The sequence below is a fragment of the Cylas formicarius genome, unplaced genomic scaffold (genome assembly GCF_029955315.1).
Source record: "Cylas formicarius isolate icCylForm1 unplaced genomic scaffold, icCylForm1.1 PGA_scaffold_7__23_contigs__length_41026272, whole genome shotgun sequence".
NCBI lineage: Eukaryota > Metazoa > Arthropoda > Insecta > Coleoptera > Brentidae > Cylas > Cylas formicarius.
Window position 1 is genome coordinate 5,119,191 of NW_026844352.1, and position 24,994 is coordinate 5,144,184.

The window sequence follows — 24,994 nt, forward strand, 5'->3', positions numbered from 1 at the left end:
GGGTATGCTTAACTCATTTGCGGAGTTTGAATAAATAAACTAAGTATGGAACAAAAAATCTTTAAGGAATGACTATAAATTTGACCCTCAAGTCCTTTATTAAAGATAATTAATAATTATAATAAAAATACGGCAACAAAACATTGCTAAAAAGGAATATTATTTCTAGTTAACTTAATTTAATTTAAAGTGCTAAAAATTATATCGAAATTTGAGAAAAACTTTATGATTTGAAAAATGTTTCACAGATTTCATTTTATATCAGATTGCGGTCTTTACTTACAACTTATAAAAACAAAATTACACAAAACTTCGGGGACAATGTGAACAACAAAACACCATGAATATGAAACTGAATACGGATACAAAACATTGCTAAAAAGAAATATTATTTCTAATTAAGTTAATTCAAAGTGCTAAAAATAATATCGACATTTTTGAAAAACTATTTGATTTCACAAATTTTAGAGAAAAGTTCGGATTTCACAAATATTTGACCGATTTCACGAGATTTCCCTCATAAAAAAAAAAGTACAAAAAACTTCAGGAACAATGTGAACAACAAAAACCATAAATAAGAACCTGACAACAAAATAACAATCTTATCACTTCTGTTTCAAGTATTACATTTCAATTTGTGACGAATACATAAGATGGGCATGTAAATTACCCAAAGATGCTAAGTAAATTTAAAGTGCTAAAAATAACATCTAAATTTTAGAATAAAGCTAAGATTTCACAAATATTTCACAGATTTCACACTATATCCCTCATACAAAACAAAATTGCAAAAACTCCAGGAACAATGTGAACTACAAAACACCATAAATATGAAACTGACATCAAAATAACAATCCTATGAATTCTGTTTCGAGAATCATTTTTTAATTTCTGGCGAATTGGTACGATGGGCATGTAAATTACATAAAGATGCCAACGTAATTTAAAGCGTAAAAAATAATATCTAAATTTTACAAAAACATTATGATTTCACAAATACTTCACAGATCTCACGGTATATCAAAAAAAGAACAATCTTATCAATTCTGTTTCAAGTATTACTTTTCAATTTGTGACGAAGTCATAAGATGGGCATGCAAATTACCCAGAGGTTTTAAGTTAATTTAAAGTGCGAAAAATAATATCTAAATTTTAGAAAAAAGTTAGGATTTCACAGATATTTCACAGATTTCACGCGATTTCCCTCATAAAAAACAAAAGTACAAAAAACTTCAGGGACAATGTGAACAACAAAAACGATAAATAAGAACCTGACAACAAAATAACAATCTTATCAATTCTGTTTCACAGATGGTCATGTAAATTACCCAAAGATGCCAAGACAATTTAAAGTGCTAAAAATAATATCTAAATTTTATAAAAACATTATTTACGATTTCACAAATATTTCACAGATTTCAATGTATGTCAGATTACTTACCCCTCATAAAAAACAAAATTACTAAAAACTTCAGGGGCAATGTGAACAACAAAATGCCATAAATATGAAACTGATATCAAAATAACAATACTATCAATTCTGTTTCGAGAACCATGTTCTAATTTGTGGCGAATAGGTAAGATGGGTATGCAAATTACCCAAAGCTGCCAAGTTAATATAAAGTATTAAAAATAATATCGAAATTTTAGAAAAATGTTATGATTTCACAAATATTTCACTAATTTCAATGTATATCAGATTATTTACCCCTCAAAAAAGACAAAATTAAAAACTAAAATATGAAACTGACAACAAAATAACAATTTTATCAATTCTATTTGGAAGATTAGTTTTTAATTTGTGACGAATACATAAGATGGGCATGTAAAGTAGCGTATTTTTTAAGTCCACTTTCCTCGATCCCATCGTTATCAATAAAGCGTAACTCCTTGTAACAGAGCCCAGTTTTTCAAGTTTTGTTGGAAAACGAATCAAACTTACGATCTCTGTCCGTCGGACGTTTTTCTTCGTAATCTGCAAGTACAAATCGAATACCCGACATGGTTCCTAAACACTTCATATATCATAATCGAGTTCGCCATATTGAAATGCAGGACACGATACCGAGATGTTTATATTAAGTTCGCGTGTTGTCGCAACGATTCCAGTCATGATTTGAATATAATTGTTTTTTAAATACGCAACTCATTAGCGCATATGGGGCGTTTAATGTTGATGTTGGCCGGACTTTGGGGCTCCGAGGAATTATTAATATATGAACAATATTGTAATGCCACTGTCTTAAATTAAGCATCAACTTCAAGTGGTGGTTGGAGTGAATTGTTAATTTGTTAATAGTTTAAATCTAACAGGAGCGTTTCTTTCTTTTTTTTAAGTACAAGGGTTCTGGAAAGAGTACCAGCTTCGGTCAAAATTCGGGGATAACTGGGTTGGAGAAATTTTAGAAAATGTATGTGTAGCAAGCCAAAACAAAATAAACGAATATATACAACATACATCTTTAAAAAGGGCGACAGGCATGCTAAAATATTTGAATACCCCATGCTTCACAAAGTTTTGTCTGAAAGTCAGCACCGCTTCAGAACAGGTAGATCAACCCAAACAGCGATCGATTCATTTTTGGAGCATGCTATCAACTACATTGAGTCTGGAAAGCACTCTGCTGGGATATGTTGTGATCTTAGCAAGACGTTTGACTGTATGCACCGCGAAATTCTTTTGAATAGGATGGAACAATACGGAATTCGTGGAATAGCTCTGAACTGCTTTAGATCGTTCTTATCAAATCGTAGGCAGTATGTTGAAATAAGGCAGGAGAGGGCCAACTTGTGTCAAATGAAAAAATTTCTAGTTCTATCTGTAGATAGAGGTGTACCACAAGGTACAGTGCTTGGCCCTGTTTTATTTATCCTTTTTATCAATGAACTTTCTGCTCACAGTTTGGGTCTATCAGAGTTCGCTGTTCAAGTTTAATCTCCTCACACTGTTATAAAACTCTTCAAGACAGAATTAATTCAGCACTTGTACTGTTAAATTGCTGGTTTAACACCAACGAACTCTTTTTGAATGACCAAAAAACAAGTGTACTGATATTCAAATGTACACAAAACAAAAAAAGATCTTTCTGTGTCGGGCGGGGAGGTCGTTGAAATAAAAAAGCACGCTAAATTTTTAGGACTAGAGCTCGACGAAACCCTATCTTGGGAAACTCAACACCAATTACTTTCTTCAAAGCTGCAGAGTTATTGTTTCCTAATAAAAAATTTAAAAACTGTTTTGACTGGAAAGTGCATGATTAATTTCTACTATGCTCATATCCGAGATTACTCTATGGTATGCCCTTTTGGGGAAATTCAAGTCATGCGACATCTGTTTTCGAATCCCAAAAAAAGTCCTAAGGTGTATTCCTGCAGTGTCGCCGGATAGTGCGTGCAGGCCCCTCTTCCGTGTCTTTAGCGTATATATACATATTGGAAGTTTGTTTATGGGTATATAAAAATAAAAATACCTTACAAAAAAACGGAGATTTCCAAAACTATAATGCACGTAACAAAGATGGCTTCTCCATAACGGTAATAGAGTCTATAATAGACTGTACCCAGAGCTAAAGAGCAGTAGTAATGTAAACATTTTTAAATCCAAACTAAAGTTTTTCCTCCTAGAAAACTGTTTTCATAATTTAACCGAATATTTTACCTATCAATGTTTATCATCACTGTATTGTTGTGCTCTGTCATATATTTCTATTACATAAATTTTTAATGTAATTTTCTGCCTCATTTGCATGATGTATATTGACCTACTTGACGAAATCCATAATACACTGATTGCATTCTAAATATGTGGGATAATAAAGATATTATTATTATTATTATTAGAAAGATAATTAGGTATTCATCGGTAATGTAAAAATAGTTTATTGTCAGTAAAAGTTCAAGTTGAAAGAATTTTTAATTGTTATAGTAAGAAGGTGTGGGGGAATTATTAACTGGTGTGCATTACGAGAGTCAAACAGAAGTATTTAATCAAACCAGACATTAGCAGAGTTTCAGAATTAGTCAAGTAAGAACAGTAAACGTAAATTTGTGTCTTAAGAGTCTAAGACGGAGGAGAGAGAGAAAGAGATACAGAGGAGAGAGAGATGAAATATTGATGGAGGCGGAATATTTTTTGGTACTGTAAAATGAACGGATGGAAATAAAAGTTGTAACACACGACCAGTCTACCAAGATCGCGATGATTTATCAGTAGCAATGCCGAGCATTATAATTAAGACACATTCTTTAGAAATCCTATAATTTTTTACCTATACCACATACCTACCTATTCGAATAATTTTAAATGAAATAAAGTATCGTAATAAAAGATTTTCATTAAAAGATACATACACAGCAAATAGCAAAACATAAAACATTAATAATAATAAAATAATACTAAAAAGCATCTAAATGAAATGAGAACAGATGAGAACAGAATTTACAAAAACACCATCCAAAAGCGCCAGTCGTAGGAATAAATGTGCCAAGAGAAAGAGGCGAAAGAGGAATAAAAAATGCTGTAGAGTCAACAAATTATAGGCTTAAGAATTTTTTTCCATCACCAAAACAGCGATAGTGAGAGCGGATACAGCAGGATATACCTTTAAACTTAAGCGTGAAAAAAAGAAACAAGGTTCAAAACTGACTTACAGAAAGATACAGCAAAGTAAATCCGTGGAATGGCTAAAGACTGGAGCAATTTTTGCAGAAACTGAAGGGTTGTTAAACACGAAACAATGAAAAGTGTATCCTTAAGGGAGAAATGCCAACATATAGTTGCAGAAAGTGCAACAAAAACCAGATTAACACAGAATGCGGAAAAGAATATAAACTTACAGGGGTGGGTTTATAATCAATATCGGAAATATAATTGTTTCTATTGCGTAAGTCATTTATACGTTATGGCGTACATACCGTTTTATCAGTTGACCAAAATAGAATCGGAATTATCCCAACAAATAAACATCACAATGTATTTCGCAACGCAGATTAATGATTCCTTCATACCCATTACTCCGAATATATTCCGACTGCATTCCGTTGCACTTAAAAAAAAGCAATTTCGTCTGCACCCAACCTTCGGCGTCATTAAAAATCATCTCGACGATCTCGGTTCAAGAATTCCATACCTAAATGTTTACTTAATAAATGTATTAGGATATGCGATGTCTGCAGTAATTAAGTAAGGTTTTTGATAGGATATACCACCCTATACAGTAACCTCGTCTGTGGAAAAAAGACCATACATACTGGACCAAGAGTTTACAGCATTTCATGCATATGCGGCAAAGACTACTAGGCTCCAAGAACAATAAACTCATCAGCATCAAATTTTATTCGATAAAACTAAAATTTTTGCGTGTAATCAATTATTCTATCAAAGAAAATAATAGTGTCTAAATAAATATATGATCAGAAATTGAATACGTACATATTATTATTTACATTTCATTGCATTCAATTTTTTTTATTAATATATTAAGTACAAACTAAATATATATAGATACAATACACTTAGAATACATTAGAATACATAATACATTATAAATAAAAGTTTAGCCACGAGCGGCACGCAGTGGAGCAAGTGTCTAAAAAAATGAATGATCATTTTTGAAATTAAACATTTTTATTTATATTTTATTTTAATTTTCTTTGTTTTTTCATTAAGTATAAATTAATTATAAATAAATAAAAGTACATTCAACACTTTAATCACGAGCGGAGCGAGCGTCTAAAAAAAATATGATTAGAATCTAACTAATATGTTAAGATTTTTATTTACATTTCATTTTTTTTAATTAATTAAATATAAATTAATTAAAAAACATATGATTAGAACTTGATTAATAAGTAAAATTTTTTATTTACATTTCATTTTAATTTTCGATTTTTTTTATTTAATTAAATAAAAATTATTTAAATATAAAAAAAGTATATTCAACATTTTAGTAACGTGCGGAGCAAGTGTCTAAAAAAATATATGATCAGAAGTAATTAAATACGTACATATTGTTCTTTACATCTCATTTTATTTTTTTTTTTATTAATTCATTAAATATATATAAATAAAAAACATTTGCACATTATAAACAAAAATTTAGTCTCGAGCGAAGCACAGAGGAGCGAGTGTTTGAAAAAACATATGATTAAAATTTGTAATGTGTAAAAATTTAATTATATATTAAATATTACAATCATTTATATATAAAAACAATACATTTAACACTTTAGTCCCGAACGCAGCGAGTGTTCAAGAAAACATTTGATTAAAATTTAGTGAATGCGTAAAAACTTAATTATAAATTAAATATAAATGATTTATATATAAAACAGCATATTTAACAATTTAGTCACGAGCGCAGTGTAACGGAGCGAGTGTTCAAAATAACATATGATAAAAATTTAATGAACACGTAAAAATTTATAAATAGCGGTCTGTCTAGGGAGGCGGTCTATCTATGGAGGAGGCCTGTCCTTGGAGGCAGTCTGTCTATGCAGGCGGTCTATCTATGGAGGCGGTCTATCTAAGGAGGCGGTCAGTCCATGGAGGCGGTCGGTCTATACATTCGGTCTATCTTTGGAGGCGGTCTGTTTATACAGCCGGTATGTCTATGCAGGCGGTCTATATATGGAGGGGGTCTGTCCATAGAGGCGGTCTGTCTATGCAGGCGGTCTATCTATGGAGGCGGCGTGTACGTTGCCAACACTAAATAAAAGCGAGGTCATTTCTCCTTCAACTTAAGCGAGGATATGCGGGCACGGCGCTAATCAGAATTCCGTACGTATCCGAATCGAGCGACTCTTTCGGAACGCATCTTGTATTTTTTTTTACAACAGGAAGTACCATACTTTTAATAGCGCCTGGTGGCATCTCGCATTCGTATCGGGTGTTGCGTCTCTCCGAGCCAGTTCCTTTATCATCTATTCGTGTTTATTTTAATCACCTGTCCCGGGCGCGAGCTTGTTTTAATGCCAGAGATATTTTATTTTGATATATCGGAAGAATAACAGTAAAGAACTACGAGAGCGTGTGTCGTTTTGAATAATATTGCGTTTATGTATACGAGGCATTCGGGAACACTATTTTCGAACGGTATATAGCCCAGTCATATTAGGTAAAAAAAAGGGGGTCAATCTCGGAGTGAAAGATAATAAGCTGTCTAATAAACCTTTTGTTTTGTCGTTCGAAACGTTGCCTCAAAATTCACAAATGTCATCGCGTCCGCGTCTTAAAATATTGAAGGTCAAAGGTCATAAAAATCGTTTTTTCGCCAATATCCCGTTTTCTATTGCTTACATGTCATTTACATTTACTATAAAAGTTGTAGAGTATCAAATTCTCTACAACTTTTGTTTGAACTTTTTTTCCTACGATCAACCGTTTTTGCGGTAGACCGCGAAGATTGTGGCGCCATATATGGTCTTGCCTCACTATATACAAGTAATCCCGATGAAGAAAGCGCATACGACCCTGGAAGGTTTGGAGATGATGAATGAAAGATAATAAGTTATAAATTGGTATAAACCTTTGTTTTGTCGTTCTAAACGTTCTCTAAAAAGTCACAAATGTTATCGCATCCGCGTTTTAAAATATTGAATGTCAGAAGTCATAAAAATCGTTTTTTCGCGAATATCCCGCTTTCTATTGGTTAAATGTGATTTGCACCTATTATAAAAGTTGTGGAGCATCAAATTCTCTACAACTTTTGTTGGAACTTTTTTTCATACGATCAACCGTTTAGGTGCCGCCATATATGGCCTTGCCTCACTCTATCCAAGTAATCCCGATGAAGTAAGCGCATATGATCCTAAAATTCTGGAAGGTCTGGAGATGAATATGACCCCTAATGAGGATGATTACAATGAATTGAACATTTTCTAGCGAAAACAAGAAGAAGACGACGAAGAAGAAGAAGATAACTAGCTTCCATTTACAATTTTATTATAATTGAAATCAACAAAAATTATTTTAATATTTCAACTCACATTTCAATAAATGTATAATATGCCATATTTAATGACAAATAAATAGATGTATAAAATATATTCCCTTGCTTAAAATATAACTAAAATATACATTCCAGAGATATTAGTACATATTCTATGAAAAAAAAGTTCAAACAAAAGTTGTTGAGAATTTTACACTCTACAACTTTTGTAATAGGTGCACTTTTCATTTAGCAATAGAAAGCGAGATATTCGCCAAATAACGATTTTTATGACCTTTGATCTTCAATATTTTTTGACGCGGACGCGATAACATTTGTGATTTTTGAGACAACGTTTAGAACAACAAAACAAAAGGTTTATTATTCTTCATTCCGAAGTGAAATTCATAATACGACTGGACTAATAGGAAAACGGTCGAATTAGGACAATGCCCGGAAAAAATACGCGAATCTAGTTTTGAGCGGGAAATTTTCCCAAACGCGAAACATTAATTTTGTACGGTTATTGCAAAATAAGCAAAACCAGTTTTGCGCAATTTTTAATATACACTTAAGGTGCTCCTAAATCTAATCTCAGTAAGTGCGACGCTGAAGTACAAAAATTAAATACAAAAAGTGTTTCGAGATTTTATTGATAGTATTTTTATGTATACAGAGTGTTGTTGTGCCAGGACAGCAACCAACTTTACTTTTTAAAAGAAATGCTATGAATATTTGTTAAAAAATTAATTGTTCGCTTGATTTTGAGTCTTTTCGTCATTAGGTACGAAATTTGTACTAGTTTTTGAGAAAAATAAACTTGTCAATTTTTTTGCTGAAACATTCGAATTCATGCATATTTTATTTATGTTAAGGTTTATAATTTTTAGATACTTATTTCTATTTTTTACGATACATAAAAAGGTACATAAAAAAAGTATTCATATCGAATAATTTCTTTATCTTAGGAAAGAATGTACACGATTTTCAACGTATTTAAAAGAAAAGTTAAACGTATATATTTAATAAAATCCAGTAAACCCTTTGCTAATTTTTTAAAGGACAAATCATCGCGTATTTGGTTTACCATTTATTGACAATGGTATAAATTTATAAATTATGTTTTTAATATTTCCTTTTTAGGCAATCGAAAGTCGCTTGACAGTTCTGTAGATCTTGCTACTACATCATCTGCCACGACACTCGCTACAGATCTGGTCCAAACAAGGAAAAAGAAAAAAACTGAGCCTACAGTTGAAAAAGAAGAGATTGACAAACAAATAGAAAAGGCAATTTTTTAAAATAAATAAGGATTAAAAGTTCAGATTTTCACGAAATTATATATTTTCACATGTCAATTGTTTCGACAACGACACGGTGTTGTCGAAACAATTGTCATATGAAAATACAAATTTCATGAAAATCTGAACTTTTAGTTCTTATTTATTTTGATAAATGGATTTTCATCAAGTAAAAGCCACCTCAGTTCAAGGCAATTTTTGATAATAATTCGAGTCTTCGGTGCATTGAAGACTCTGAAGTATAAAAAGCTATTCACTTATCAAGAAAAATGTTATGAACAACCCTTTTAGATGACATTTATGAGGAGGAAAAGGCAGTCCATTGCCGGGTGTCAATGTACAACAATAACAACTGAAGATAGACGAACTATTTTTTACAAAACTACTTATTGACGTCTCAAAAACCTCATACTTCACAATATTTGACTGAAGTAGTTTGTGACCTAATTTCTTCATGTAAATTGCAATATCAATTCGAGGTTAAATCTTTTGTTAGAGATAACGCAGCAATTCTGACATACCAGACGTCAATGAACATGTAGTTCAAATTGTTAAGTATTTTTGCGATAACCAGCTAGCTAGAACGAAATAACTTTGCTGAATGTTGTGAAGACAACAAAAACCAAATTGATTCGATCATTTAAAGGTGTCAAGCCTTGGGTTTGAACATGCAGCAGAAGAATATTTAAGCATTTTAAAACCAATATCAGTTGCTATCTCAGATGCTGTAAAACAGCGGAAACATTTACAATATATCTCCGAGAATATTGTACAATTACCTTTGTCAAAAATTATTGCTTATTTCAAAATATTATGTTTTCTGCTGAAATACAATGGCGGATATCACAAAAGCTATCAATAATAAAACAGTTCCCGTGTGAACTGCTTCCTCAGGGTCAGTAGGACCAACGTTCGACATTTTTGGTTTTGTACACTCAGATATAATGTTTGTTCAAACCATACAACGAAAATGCATATTATTATTTTTTTAAAGAGTTGCGTTTTACCTTTTATTTGTGATAATATTTTAACGTTGTGCTTTTTGTGTTGGACTTGATAAAAAAATATTTAAAAAATCAGGAGTTTGATTTAAATGATTTTAAATTTAAAGCAATCTACTCTTGATTTTAATCTCTCCCCCTATATTAATAAACGAAAATAATTCGGAAATACCTGATACTTCTCCAGTTATAAACTTGCGTGTATAGAAATCGGCCCATTGTGAACTTTTTTTTTTCAAAAACTACTGATCAGATAAAAAATGCAGTTTGAAAGACAATTTAATATGCTTCAATACGCGTTTAAATTGATTAAAATTTATTTCTGATTTTTAGGTAACCGCACGAGTCAAATTAACTTTTTTTTATTACCAAAAACAAATAGGGTTTTTGACAATCGGCAACTAAACACTTATTTTAAGATATCTTACTCGATTAGTCATAGATGTAATCAAGTTCGCTATTGTTTCTTGTGGAATGTTAAGCCACTCTTCCTCTACTGCGACAATAGGCTCTGAGATCGAGGTTGGGGTATGAAGTCTAGCTCGAATTCTACGTTTTAGCTCATCCCATAAATATTCGATCAGATTGAGGTCAGGACTGCATGCTGGCCACTCCATAACTCGAAAACCGACTTCTGTAATGTAATCTTGCACGATACTTGCGGTGGCCGGCCTAGTATTGTTATGCATAAGAATGAATTGTTCTCCAATGTAGTCGACATATGGTATCACGTGATCTGATAAAATATCCTCCATGTAAAGTCTGTTCATAGATATGTTAGCGATATGTTTTCTATGGCCGCCAAGAGTCACGTCTGCTGAGTCAGGACGGACGAGCGGCATGCTGTTCCGGCTACGCAAGAACGAACGGGAGTACGATATAGGCCGAAGAAGGCAATGTTGTAATAGGTGGTCAAATAGAACAGTGCTTTGGTTTTTGGGGAGAGTTTTATTCCGTATAGGGTGGAAACCATTACGCCATCTCTTAAGTTAACATATAAGAAAGTGACTAACTGATACGATTTAAGGAAAGACCCGGGCAAGCTGTAAGAATGAAATATGGCCGAACAGGTCCGTACTTTGCTTAGAATTTAATTATTTGGGGTTTTGTTAGGAAAGATACTAAACAATATTTATTTATGTATGTATGTATTTATGTTTAAATCTAATATAATATTACAAATTATTTTTATCACCTACTTAATTACTTAAAATTATTGACATAATATATCAGTATCACTATCGCTATCATCGCCTGTTCTAATTATTATTTGTTCTATATTATTTTCAATATGGATATACTATTGTTCTGCTTTTTCTATATGTTTAACAGAATCAGCCCAACTTTGTGGAGCGATGTTAAAAACTTCTTTTTCTATAAGTTTGAGGACATTGGAGTTAACACGGGGAAAAACATTGTTACGACGAATGGCAAATTTCAGTTGGTGCCAAACATGTTCAATGGGATTAAATATACAGTGGTAAGATGGAAGCCTTAAAACTGTATGGCTTAAATTTTTTGCATAATTATCACAGACGTATTCCTTTTGTAGGTTCAACCTTTGTAGAACCTCAATTAATTGCTTTTTGGTATAATCTTCGTGAAAATAAATGTCATTATTGTACATGTAGTTTTGGATTGTTGCTTTTTTGTCACATAAGGAAGGGGTTTTAGTCAACTGTCTACTGTGATAACTTGCATTGTCCATTACAATGACACTATTAGGAGGAATGTTTGGAACTAGTTTGTTTATAAACCCACTTTCAAATAAATCAGCGGTGGTGTCTTCATGGTAATCTAGAGAAGAATCTTTAATATTTTTCGCCTGGTAAATTTTACGCCGTATTATATCTTGATCACTTTCATCTACACTAGAGAAAATGTAAGCATCACTTCTTTTTTTCCTCGCTGAAATGGGATTATTCACAATTTTCCATACAGTTGATGTTAGAATTTTCGTCAATGTGGTCGTTTTTTCTAAAGATGCTTGCTTGCTGGCACCACGTTGAATGAGAGTCAAATAAACATTGTTTATAACTTCCATAGTGTCAATAGAATAGTGTTTTCTACATTTGGGCGGGAACATCTCCTGAGATACACTAGACTCGCACATATTTTGCATAATTCGCACACGATTGAACATTACGCTGTATTACACACGAAATAAGAATGATTACTAATAAACTTAAACTAAGTAGTATACCAAACCAAAGAATATTGAAGACAGGTAGGTATAAACTTATTTTCTATTACGGACCACAATTTTACCTGAATTTAAATTCCGAAACTTTAGGTAATAATGTTGTTGCATTGTAGGTTAATGACCACCCTTGGATAATCCCATTCAAAAGCAATTGGCCATTTTCTTATATCTATGAACAGACGATGCCTAGCACCTGTTGAAGCTCCTGCCACTTGACATTGCAACCATGTCATGCAGGAACTACCTCTATTAGGGTTCCGCTCTTCATTGCAGCATACTGCAAATCGCTCTCCTGGCCTTCAGTACACTTTTTTTCGTAGGTCACTACCAAAAGGAATATTCTGGTCTCATCTGGGAACAGAAGAGACCCCCATTGGTCCAATGTCCAATTCACATGATCCCCTGCAAAGCGTAGGGGTGCTTGTCGATGAGCTGGACCAATTGCAGTTGACTGCAACTTTCGATTAAAGCGATAACTTTTTGGTTTTGATTTTTGCGGTGTGGTATGCATCAAGCAAACACAATAAAACGCAATCCAAATGGTTAAAAACGAATAATGTGACCATTCCAGTTCCAATTTAACTCTATAACAAGTTTGTTACTATCACTATAACACGTTTCTTTTGTTTAACCGTAGCTACGCATATAAAAGATCAGCACTCTTGACAGATTTAAACTCATACCAAAGCACATTAAATTCTCTTCCCCATAGCATGTTTGTTTGTTGGTTCAGATGAATAGTTTCTAGAAAAAGAAGTGCTAATGCTATGCACACAAAGTTAAAACGTTACTATTATCTCCGGTCTAACCTATATACGGCTGCGGGACGAGATATAAAACTTACTAAGCTGAACAAGTGTAACGTAACATCCTCAACAATCGTCGGTCAACGAGCTAAAACTCTCGCACTCCATTCGGGAAAGGAATCGAACAAATAAACAGTTCGTGCAAATAAATAAACCCCGAGTGTTTGTGGGTTTTCACGTGGGCGGTTTTTGTCGCGAAAACTTCACGTCAACTTTCGAAACTAACCTCGCGAGATCCGACGGTACCACGTTTAACTTTTCTGTTATAAAAAACCGATCGAGATCGACCACGATGACAACGTGCGCGCGTGCCTCAACAGACTGAGTTCGGCTCTCCTTGCCGTCCCGAAAGAAGCGAACGAACTGAAGTAGACGATCGAACGACCGAGAAGGCGGGTGAAATTTTTGTTTTGTTGGTCCCGGCGGACCGGCACACTAGACCGACCATATCTACCTTGAGAATGGGATCTCTGTATTCATCGGGCGACGTTGCCAAATGTCCGCGATGCCGGCAAACCGTTCCTGGTTGGCGTTTTTCGCCTGTTCTCGCTATCCAGCGTCGATTTTTTTAAAAATTAAATTAACTCATGTTATCCCAAGCATAAAAAAAAATGAAAAATACTTTTTTCCTCTAAAATTATTTATTTTGTTGCACTTGAGAATACATTACATGTGCGAAAAAACAAATCTCGAAACACACAAAAAAATACGAACGTAAACGAACCATTGGGAAAAAACATTAAATAATGTTTTGGGGCACACAAGATGTAACATATAAATTATACATAAATATACAAAAGAAAGTTCAAATTCAACAGAAAACAACTAAAAGTCGATTGTTTTCCAAATAGAACCTGATTTGATACAAAAAAATGCATAATATTTTATGGTGCGTGAGCGCACCACTGGTAACACCCGGTTTCATTTTTGGTGATATTTTACAAAGCATGATGTATGTAAATGCACATTACACTTATTACAAACGTAAATTGTGTGGCTGTGGCAGATTCAACATCTCTTTCGGGCTTTATTAGCATGAAAAAATCATAAGGTGACCTTGATTATCATAACGCACTTCATGTATGGTAGGTGCAAGAGTTCTTTGAGGAATTGTTTTATCAGTTTTTAAAAGCAATGTAAGATTTAAAATCTACCTGGGAAATCTTTTGTTCGTTGACAATATTATACAATTTTATTGCATTCACTACTGAACTATCCAGTGAGTTACAAAATAAAGGCCCCCACCATTTTTTCCAAATACCATGTAAATCCACCCCACCCATATATCCATTGCATTGGGCAATTACATAAGGTTGGGGTATATTTACATCTTTCCGTTCTTTTCTATTATACCGTTTTACATTTTGGGCATTATCTACACTAGAAACATTACTTTCCACAGTTACAACTGAATTGTCGTGCCAACGGACAATAGAAATTGTTGATTCAGATTCATAAGATAGGATCCGCGGTCTTTTTTTCCAAATGATTTATAATTTTCCATTGGACATTTATTTGTTTTATTTTCCCGGATAGTACCGGTCGCAAAATAAACATTAGTTTTGTAAATTTGTAAAAAAAAATTTGGTGATTTACTGGCTTATCTACAAGAGAAAGTAAACTCATGACGTCTCCGCCAAGACCAAGGTCAGAATGGAGTTTATTTTGAGCACCACCATATGGAAGTGAATAAAACAGGTACCCCTCAGATGAACAAAGCCACCAAAGCTTGAGGCCAAAACGAACTGCAAATGCAAAATAGTTATTCTTTTACCTCTTTTTGATGGCGCGTTTGTTTTACACTTATCAGTTGAGTCAAGTAAAGTAAAGTAGTTCTGCCAAATTTAACACCGGTTTCAAGCCTCATAATTAAGAGATCTAATGTAGGCACGCTTTGTTCCTCGTATAACTGGTAAATTTTACGCCGTATTATATCTTGATCACCTTCATCTACACTCGAGAAAATGTCAGCATCGCTTCTTTTTTTCCTCGCTGAAATGAGATTCTTTACAATTTTCCATACAGTTGATGTTGGAATTTTCGTCAATGTGGCCGTTTCTTCTAAAGATGCTTGCTTGGTGCCACCACGTTCAATGAGAATCAAATAAACATTGTTTATAACTTCCTTAGTCTCAATAGAATAGTGTTTTCTACATTTGGGCGGGAGCATCTCCTGAGATACACTAGACTCGCACATATTTTGCATAATTCGCACACGATTCAACACACGCTGTATTACACACGAAATAAGAATGATTACTAATAAACTTAAACTAAGTAGTATAGCAAACCAAAGAATATTAAACACAGGTAGGTGTCTATTACGGATCACAATTTTACCTGAATTTAAATTCCGAAACTATAGGTAATAATCTTGTTGCATTGTATGTTAATGACCACCCTTCGATAATCCCATTCAAAAGCAATTGGTCACTTTCTTATATCTATGAACAGACCATATCTTTCACTTCAACTAGATATTGATTTTAATGTGGCCAACGCTGAAATCATAGGTAAAACATTAAATGAGTGGAAAACGAACGGAAGCAAAAAAATCTCCTTCAATCTCTTATTTTGTCGTGTACAATTAATTATGGGGCACCCAGTATATAATACATATAAATCCGCCCATTAATTCAGAAATTTGTTGGCTAAGGATTATTTTAACGTTGAAGAGAAAGGGCCGAAATTTTCACATTTTACGAGACAAAGCCTTAAATACCTCGGGTCGTCAGACCGGGGCGGAAGCTTTACGTTTATAAAAACGACAATCCTACTTTTAAAGTAGCCGTGGAATATAATAGGGAGGGAATTAGACCCAAAACAGCAGGTGCGGATATAATCTTTTGTTGGTAAATATCCTTAGAATTTTATGAATACTCGATATCACTGGAAGGATGTGAATTATGTTGGTCGTGTAAGATGAATAAGAAACACAGGTGGAAGAAATAATGAGAATAAACATGTCGTTCTTAAGCGAAGCGTGTTCGCGATTTTTTCTCCATGGTTATTGTTAAAGAGCAACAAGAAATTTGATCGTATTTAACGGGCATCGCGAAGATGCTTGAAATTTAGATTACATATGCAATTGACTCACCGAACAACTAATCACCTTGGCGTAAGGTTGCATCATTCCTAAATATTGATTTAAGTAGCCAAACAACATGTTAATCTCGAAAATCGATTAAATCGAATTTTCGAAAGTATCTGCGTTGGTATAAAAATTTTATATCTCGGTAACGGTAAGTCCTACGGGATCGCCGTTGGTACAGAAATGATCACCGTCGAAAAAAAAAATTTTTTGTCTGTCCGTTCTCCGTTCTCCGTTTTCGTCTTTTCGTTTTTCCTCAATAATTTTCGAATCGTTTTAGCCACAAAATTGAAATTTGCCTCCTTTTTAACCCTCCACGAGGCATATAAGCTTGTAAGAAATGAACCTGATCCGACGCCGGTATCCATCTTTTTTTCGCGATTTTCGACTGTTTTTTGGACCTTGGTATGAAACACGATAATTGTCCAAAATTTGAAGCAATCGACTTCATATCTGGCACATAAATGCAGCTTTGCCCCGTGACGAAAAGTATTGAAAATGGGGGGCTGGGGGGGTCGGGAAGTTTAAAAAAAAGGATCGTGTGTGGAAGGGTCTACAAAAAAGACCGAAAAAATTCTTGACCCAGAAGACGCAGAGGAAACGACTCCATAAACTTTTATTCTTGACAATTTTTCAAAAATATACAGGGTGCGCCGCAAATTCAAAAAACTGAAAAATGGGTCCACCTATTATTGAAAACTGGCAATAATTTCAAATCTGTGTTTTAGATGTCAGTTTCTCTTACATGACGATATAGCCCATATAGACAGCTTAAACTTTTGTATTTACGGTTTTTAAGTATTGTACAGGGTGTACGCGATATTCCGTGCAATATTAAAAAACATAATAAGTACTCCAAATTTACAGCTACCGACTTCAGACTTGGGAAAGAAGTTGAAGTCAGGACCCGCATTTAGACTCTTTAAATTGGGAGCGATGTATTTTTTTTTTAATTTTTGATTTTCTTTTTGTGGTTATTTTGGTATCCAGAAAAACAGCTTTTCCTCCAAAGCCATTCATCCGATCGGAAAAATTTTACATTCATAATACGTGCGAGACTCGGCGCTATAACTTTTGTTTCACGCATTTTTTCGATTATATACAAGGTGTTTTAGTTATAGACATAAATTTAAAAGACCCTGGAAATTGTTATCTTAGAGAGTAAATTACTAACCGTAAATTTATTTTCGTACAAACAATAGCTAATCCGTTTAAACACTGTTATAGGCCGTATCAAGGGCTACAATTTTTTTATTTACGATTTTCGTCTATCACATACGCTGTTCGAAATATTCGAAAAAATCCAACTTAAAATCACCATTTCTCGCCCTCAATCTAGACGCGATGACGTCATTTAATATTACCACGTACTGCATGGTTTTAGAATACAAGTAGTTTTATGAAATCCATTTACTCCATTGGAAAAATTCGGATACCAGTCCTCAAAAAAATAGGAGTCTGAATCACCTCCAATAAATTGGGAGAACGTACAAGATTTTTGTTAGAATTTAAAACCGATATCCTTTCGACATTAAAACCAGAAAGTTTCGATGATGTGATTGAAGCAGTAAGAGCCATGTTCATGTTGCAATTTGAAACTGCTATTGAAAACATAACCGCTCTTTCTATAAAACTACTGCTGCGGAAAAAAAATATAATCCCAACAAAAAGCAATATTGAAGAAGTTCTAAAGAATTAAGAACGTTTTAAAACTTTGGTTGTCACTAACAGAAAGTGTTTGTAGAGGAAAAAGACCGTGAAAAAGTTGCAAAACTAGAGTTAATAAAAAATCAGACCGACTATAAACTATTAGCCGAAACGGCACTAAGCCAGACAATTCGTCATAATAGGAAAAAAGTAGATGATCTACAATATCTAGATGTTAATTATTATAGAGACCAAACAGAAAACGAAGAAACTATTATGTTACCGAAAACATTGCAACAGCTTTATCAAACTACTTACAAGATCAGAACAAATACTCCTGAATGGTTTGGTTCTTACATATTTTTTTACATTCCCGAATTTATCAAGATGGATAGATGGGTGTACTGCTATAGGAAAGTACCCAAAACTGAGTGCGATACAAAACCCCCATTCTAAACTTCTTCCAGACTCAGAAAACACATGACACCTGTCATACAGGTTCTTAATAATAATATTGAAAATAAATAAGAACTAAAAGTTCAGATTTTCATGAAATTATATATTTTTACATGACCATTGTATCGACAACACCGGGTCCTTATCAAATGTAATATTTACAAACTACCTGCTACTATATATATAGAAAAATGACCATAAAATATTAATTAATGTTGTTTTGAGAATTTAAGTTCAATAAAGGAGAAGTATGTGTTTTTCTGTGTTTAAGTGTGTAGCATAATTAGAACCTAGACTATTGTTTTTAAACGCCCTTTTGAAACTTTTTCACTAGGTTCTCCTATGTATGTAATTGTTTTAAATTGTTCGTGTTCTGTATTAGGTTTCGGATAAATAGAGTTTACTGTTGTCTGGATTTGTTTTTTATTTATAATTTTGTCTGTAATGGACGGATTGTAGCCGTTGTTCAGTGCAATTTGTTTAATGATATTAAGTTCTTTGTTGTAATTTTCTGTTGAGAGTGGCATATTAAGAAGTTTGTGTATAAAAGAGTGAAATGCAGCCATACTGTGATTGTCATTGTCATAAGGGTGATTTGAGCTGTTATGTATGAGTGTCTCGGTGTGTGAAGGTTTATGATAAATTGAAAAATCTAATTTGTTTTGCGCTTTCGTAATAGTTAAGTCTAAAAAATTAATAGAGGTATCCTGCTCAATCTCGATAGTCAATTTTATACTATTATGTAACGAGTTAATGTAATTTAAAAAAGAATTCAATTGTCTGTCCGTTCCAACAAAGCAAGCAAAGTACATCATCCACGTATCTATACCACCATAGAAAACTTTTACTTAAAGGATGTTCTAGTATGATATTTTAAAAATTATATATAAAAATCTCGGCTAACAACGGACTCAGTGGGTTTCCTATAATCAAACCTTCTTTAGAAATGTAAATTCAAAATAATTTTGATCTAAAGACACTATTAAGCAATCTTTCCTCGATATTAAAGGACATTGTAGGGGAAAAAATTATCCCTGAAATTATCATTTATTCCGTCCAAAAAGATTGCCAATATTTTTTTAGAGGAAGTACAAAACTCTGACAATTCCGATAGCAGCAATAGTAAGTACCGATAGTAAAGACCAAGACATTCTTTATCATTTTGATTAACAACCATATATGTTATTATTTTTTCTTACTTTACAACTTTTATTAAGCATTGTCATATACCTATTTTCAATACATTATCTAAACTTTTCAATTATTTGCGCTTTTTTCCGTCTTTTATTTGCAAATGTGAAATTTAATTTTTTTTAGAAAAATTAAAATATTGGAAAGTCAAATAGGTTTAGGTATGTGTTAAAGAATAGAATAATAAATACTGAAAAACAAAGCCGCCTTAAAGGGCCATTCATTGGAAACGAAACACTGTTTTAATTTTGAAAACGTCAAACAAATATGCTATAAATTTCAACACGGGCACCAACAATCTTAGTAAATTATACTGCACCAGAAAAAAAAACAACAACAACCTTATTACTTTAATTCAATGTGATTTCACCTTTTTTAATTATAAATTTTAAAAATATATATTTTTCTGAAGGACAAAAACTAGCAAAAACAAAATTCTTGGTGATATATGAGACTTCAAAGCAATTTTTGACATGTAAAATATACTAATAATGCTCTAATTTTTCAGGAAAGATTTCACTTATATTGTATGGGCAGTTCTTATTAAACGTAATTTTTATATTGGTTTATTCCGAGGATGGTCACTACGACCACTCTTCTCTATTTATCCAGAGTTTGTTAGGTAGGTAGCCTCTTTCTTGCAGTGTTTTTTGTATTCAATTATTTAAGCTTTCCTTCGAGCATATGAGATCTTTCGTCTTTAGATTAGATGATTTGCTTATTTGTTATTTGTTGTTTCTTTATTTGTCCTCCTTATGAGCTTTGGAGATACTTTGGTAATACAGAATCCCATTCAGCATATATATTGTGCTGATCTACCTTGTCTGTTGTCCTTCCCTTTTTCTCTCACCTGGTGTTACGTTATTTTTGGTTAGTATTTATACCCTTCGCAGTTTTTTTTTGCCTTCCGTGTTGCAATATCATATTTTCCGATGTTCCTGTTGCTGCCATACTTTCAGGTTTAGTAACATTTACTTCCAAATATTTCCAGACTCTTACACTAGTTCTCTTGCCACATACTCTAGGTAGTCTTGGTCATCATGGTCGTTGTTTTTTTTTTCTAAGATTCCATAGAATTCCTCCATCTGGAGGTATGCTTGTCATAGACAAGACCTACTAAGAGGAGATGTACCCCCCTATCTTTGACTGTTTGCAAAGCTTTCAGCAACTCTCTCCACTTCATTTCTCAAAAATGGTCGTAATATATTAATTGTAGATGTTCTATGTTCTTTGTTTCCGTCTTTCATCTCATGCGAGTGTAGACGGGTTATGAAGAACGCATGGCCTTCTTCTGGGACGATCTACTATTACAACTAGTTGAATTTTCTAAGTTTACATGGCTTGAATAGGCGAAGAAAGCCTAGATGAAAATATAAAGTCAATAGTGTCTAACTAATTAGAGATCGACCATTTGTATAGTGTGTGAGTGTCGAGACAATAAAGGGGTAATAAAATTTAATATTTCCAAATTCGTTTCGCTCAATGATCGCGGGCTTATAAAACTTTGGAATTACCAATAGAACAAAAAACGGGTTAAATGGAAAAAAGGGCCCATACGTGGTTAATAACCCTACACTTAAAAAAAACCCGTCGTAAGATTGATTGCATGATATTTGAGGACCACTGATTTAAACTTGAAGGAGATTCTTTTGCTTCCGTTCGTTTTCTACTCGTAGGTATTGCGTTTAATGTTTTACCTATGATTTCAGCGTTGGCAACATTAGAATCAATGTCTAGTTGAAGTGGAAGATGCTTTATAAAAAATTCTTGCCCAAAACTACCTGATTTGAACTTCAAAAACAACATTCAGCAAATTCATTAAAAATTGAGTTTTTAAGGCAAAATGTTTTAGTGCACAGGCTAGTTGAAATTTAACCCCCACCATTGCGATATTATTTTACATGTTATAAAAACACTTATATTAAAGAAACTATTCTATGATTCTAGTTTATTAGTTTAGTTTAGCAACACACCTTAAGGTCATACATTTACAATACAATACTTTTCAATTACCATCTAACAGAAAAAAAGCTAAACTATGTACCACCTAATTTTCACCCAATTTAAGCCCCGTTGCTGTAAGAAGGTTGAAATATCTACTGAAGGTAAACGTCATTCAGGTCTATCTGAAGATAACTTAAAGTCCCCCTCCCATTCCCCAACCAACTTTTTTTGAATTCTTTGTGGTTCCTGACGGTACCACCTTTTTCAGTACCATGCGATAAAAGAAAGACCAATGTATATAACGTATACTTTTCATAATTCCATATAAAGAAGATATAAAAATTCAAAAATTCGCTTTTTATTTAGAAATTTACGTTTTTATTTTTTAAAATGTCCACGTTGCTCCAAGAAAGTTGAAATATTTAATATAGGTAGAGGTGAATAAGGTCTATCTGATGAAGTCTCAAAGTCCCCAATATCCCACTGCGTTTAGTCGCAATTATTTATTTTTTTTAATTTTAGACCTTCTAACGACAATGGTTTCTGACCACGAACGTCACCTATATTTGATTATTCGGTACCGCCCAATAGAAGAAGTACCAAACTGAATAACGTATAGATTTCAATATGCCATAATTCTAAATAAACGAGGTATAAAAATTGAAAAATTGACTTTTTCCTCAAAACTTTCCGTTTTTATTTTTTAAAATGTCTGTGTTGTTCGAAAAAAGTTGAAATATTTATTTATCGATACAATATTCTCAATATGATCAGTCCATAACAGTTTTTGATCAACATTCAGTCCTTTGTACTGTCATTATTCTGAAACGATTTAGTTTCTATTTCATTTTAAAATCTCCCTTACTTAGTGGAGTTCAATTTATCTGGATAACATTTTAATTGGCTGTAACTTTTTTTGTTTTTAGAGATATCAAGGTAAACAAAAAAAAAAAAGTAGGGTTAGTATCCAAGTATTTTCCAAGTGACGTATAAAACAAAACAATATCAATTTTCTGACATATAGGCCTACTTAATATTTTTTTAATAGAATATTTGTTTAATGGAATATCTTATTCCGATTACAATGATTGATCGATACTTTATATTTTAGTCCACTCGTTTTTGACAAATCGGTTGAAATAGGAAATGCAACAACAATAATTATTTACAAATTAAAGTAGAACAAAATCACTAAAAAACTAAAGTGAAATGTTCTTTAAATATTCCAAATACTGCTTTATGTGATCACCATTTTCCTGAACACATTTCTCATAGACTCTAATTGTTTGATGTCTTGGTTCCGGATTGTCTCTTCACTGATTGATTGCCTCTAAAATCTTTTGCCTAAGAGTTGCAAATAATGATCTCTAGTTAACCTTTGATCTATAAATATCGGACAAAAATTATGCCCATCTATGACACCACACCATATATTAATTGATCGGTATCATTGAGTTTTTATTTCCTGTATTTGTTTAGGATTATTTAAAAACCAATATCGCGTATTTAGTCTATTACTACCTTTTCTTCATCATCTTCATCAGTCCATGTAAAGTTTTTAAAAAAATTGTTATTCTAATGACATTGTTGTGCACTTAGTTTTTGAGTTTTGCGAAATTTAAAAGCATTATATTTATATTCTTTCAAAACTGAGTGGATTGATCCCCGAGAAATACCTGTTTCTTCGTATACTCTAGTAATAGAGTAAGTGGAAGTGCTTCATAGAATCCAAATATGTGTTATTTAATTATTTTCTTTATTTATTAAAGTATTATGATTCCGGTTTACCTTTTTAGCATTTAATACGTTACAATTTCTTTGCCAGCTTTAGATATACTTGCCAAAAGTCCAATATACTATCCAGACATTATTTTAAGGATCAACGTTGTTTACTAATATGTCAAACATAAACATATTTTTATTCATCAGTCATGCCATACTTTGAAATTATATTAAAATTTCCTATTTTTGCAGATTTGTCAAAAACGACTGGACTAAAATATAAAGTGTGTTACATCATTGCAATTGGAATAAAATATTCTATTAAACACATATATAATACACAGGGCGTGCAATTTAAAAAAATATTATGTAGGCTTATACATCAGAAAATTGATAGTGTGTTGTTTCATACGTCACTTGGAAAGAAACTTGGCTACTAACCCTACATTTTAATTTTTTGTTTAACTTGATATCGCTAAAAACAAAAAGTTACACCCAATAAATTGAACGCACATAAACGGAAATGATCGCTTAACCTCGAATTTAGTGGTCCACCATTCATTTCAATTCAGTGACCTCCCGATAGCCGAACCGAGCGAAATTATTGGCTCAAAAGAAAATTCAGATGGAGTCGAGTCCCATTTATCATGGGCTGTAGCCCCTGTAATTACGTGGTACAGTCGAGGAGAGTGCGTTGACTGGATGAAAAACGTCAGAAATATTTCTCATTGTGCGGTTCTCTGCGGGCATTTTGACCCGGCCTCGTTCTACGTGCGCCTCACGAGGGGATATAACAAGTTTTTTTTTTATTGCGGAAGGTTTATTAGCTGCCTGTATTGTACTTGCAATGGGCGTCGTTGTTAAACCATCCTCACACAAAATAAATAAGAACAAAAAGTCATAATAAATAAGAACTAAAAGTTCAGATTTTCACGAAATTATATATTTTTACGTGACAATTGTTTCGACAACACCGAGTCTTTATCAAATGTAATATTTACGAACTGCCTGCTGCTATATATACCGAAAAATGACAATAAAACCTTAAATAAAGTTGTAAGAATTTAAGTTCCATAAAGGAGAGGTATTTAAATCTAATTGATCGATAAACAAAACATTTGAATGTCTCAAATTGTCGTCAAAAATGTGTTTTTCTGTGTTTAAGTGTGTAGCATAATTAGAATCTAGACTATTGTTTCTTGAAGAATATACCTGTTTGTCCAATATAATTTTAAGACAAGATCCGCATTTCAATCTGTAGACACCTGATTTATGGGATTTTGAACATTTCGTTTTATTGTTTCTTAAATATTTTCCTATTGTGTCGTTAGTTCGGAAAGCTATTTTTAAACCTATTTTTTTTACAAATGTTTTCAAACTTTTTCAGTAGGTTCTCGTATGTATGTAATTTTCAGATAAATAGAGTTTACTGTTGTCTGGATTTGTTTTTTATTTATAATTCTATCTATAATAGACGGATTGTAGCCGCTTTTCAGTGCGATTTGTTTAATGATATTAAGTTCTTTGTTGTAATTTTCTGTTGAGAGTGGCGTATTAAGAAGTCTGTGAATAAAAGAGTGAAATGCGGTCATTTTGTGTGTATAAGGGTGATTTGAACTGTTATGTATGACTGTGTCCATGTGTGAAGGTTTATGATATATTGAAAAATCTAATTTGTTTTGCGCTTTCGTAATAGTTAAGTCC

At 32.9% G+C, this 24,994-nt stretch overlaps 1 protein-coding gene across 3 annotated transcripts in view; it reads right to left on the reverse strand.

The window, feature by feature from the left end:
- The window catches only part of LOC132704993 (interference hedgehog-like), a 90,475-nt gene extending 76,887 nt beyond the window's left edge, over positions 1-13,588 (reverse strand). For 2 of the 3 annotated variants that reach the window (XM_060675368.1, XM_060675371.1), the window contains exon 1: positions 13,278-13,588. The gene's annotated coding sequence lies outside the window, so the exon portion shown is untranslated. Of the gene's footprint in view, positions 1-1,942; positions 2,049-13,277 lie in introns of those variants that run through there. The other variant, XM_060675370.1, reaches the window with a different exon arrangement.
- Between the last annotated feature and the right edge of the window lie 11,406 nt (positions 13,589-24,994).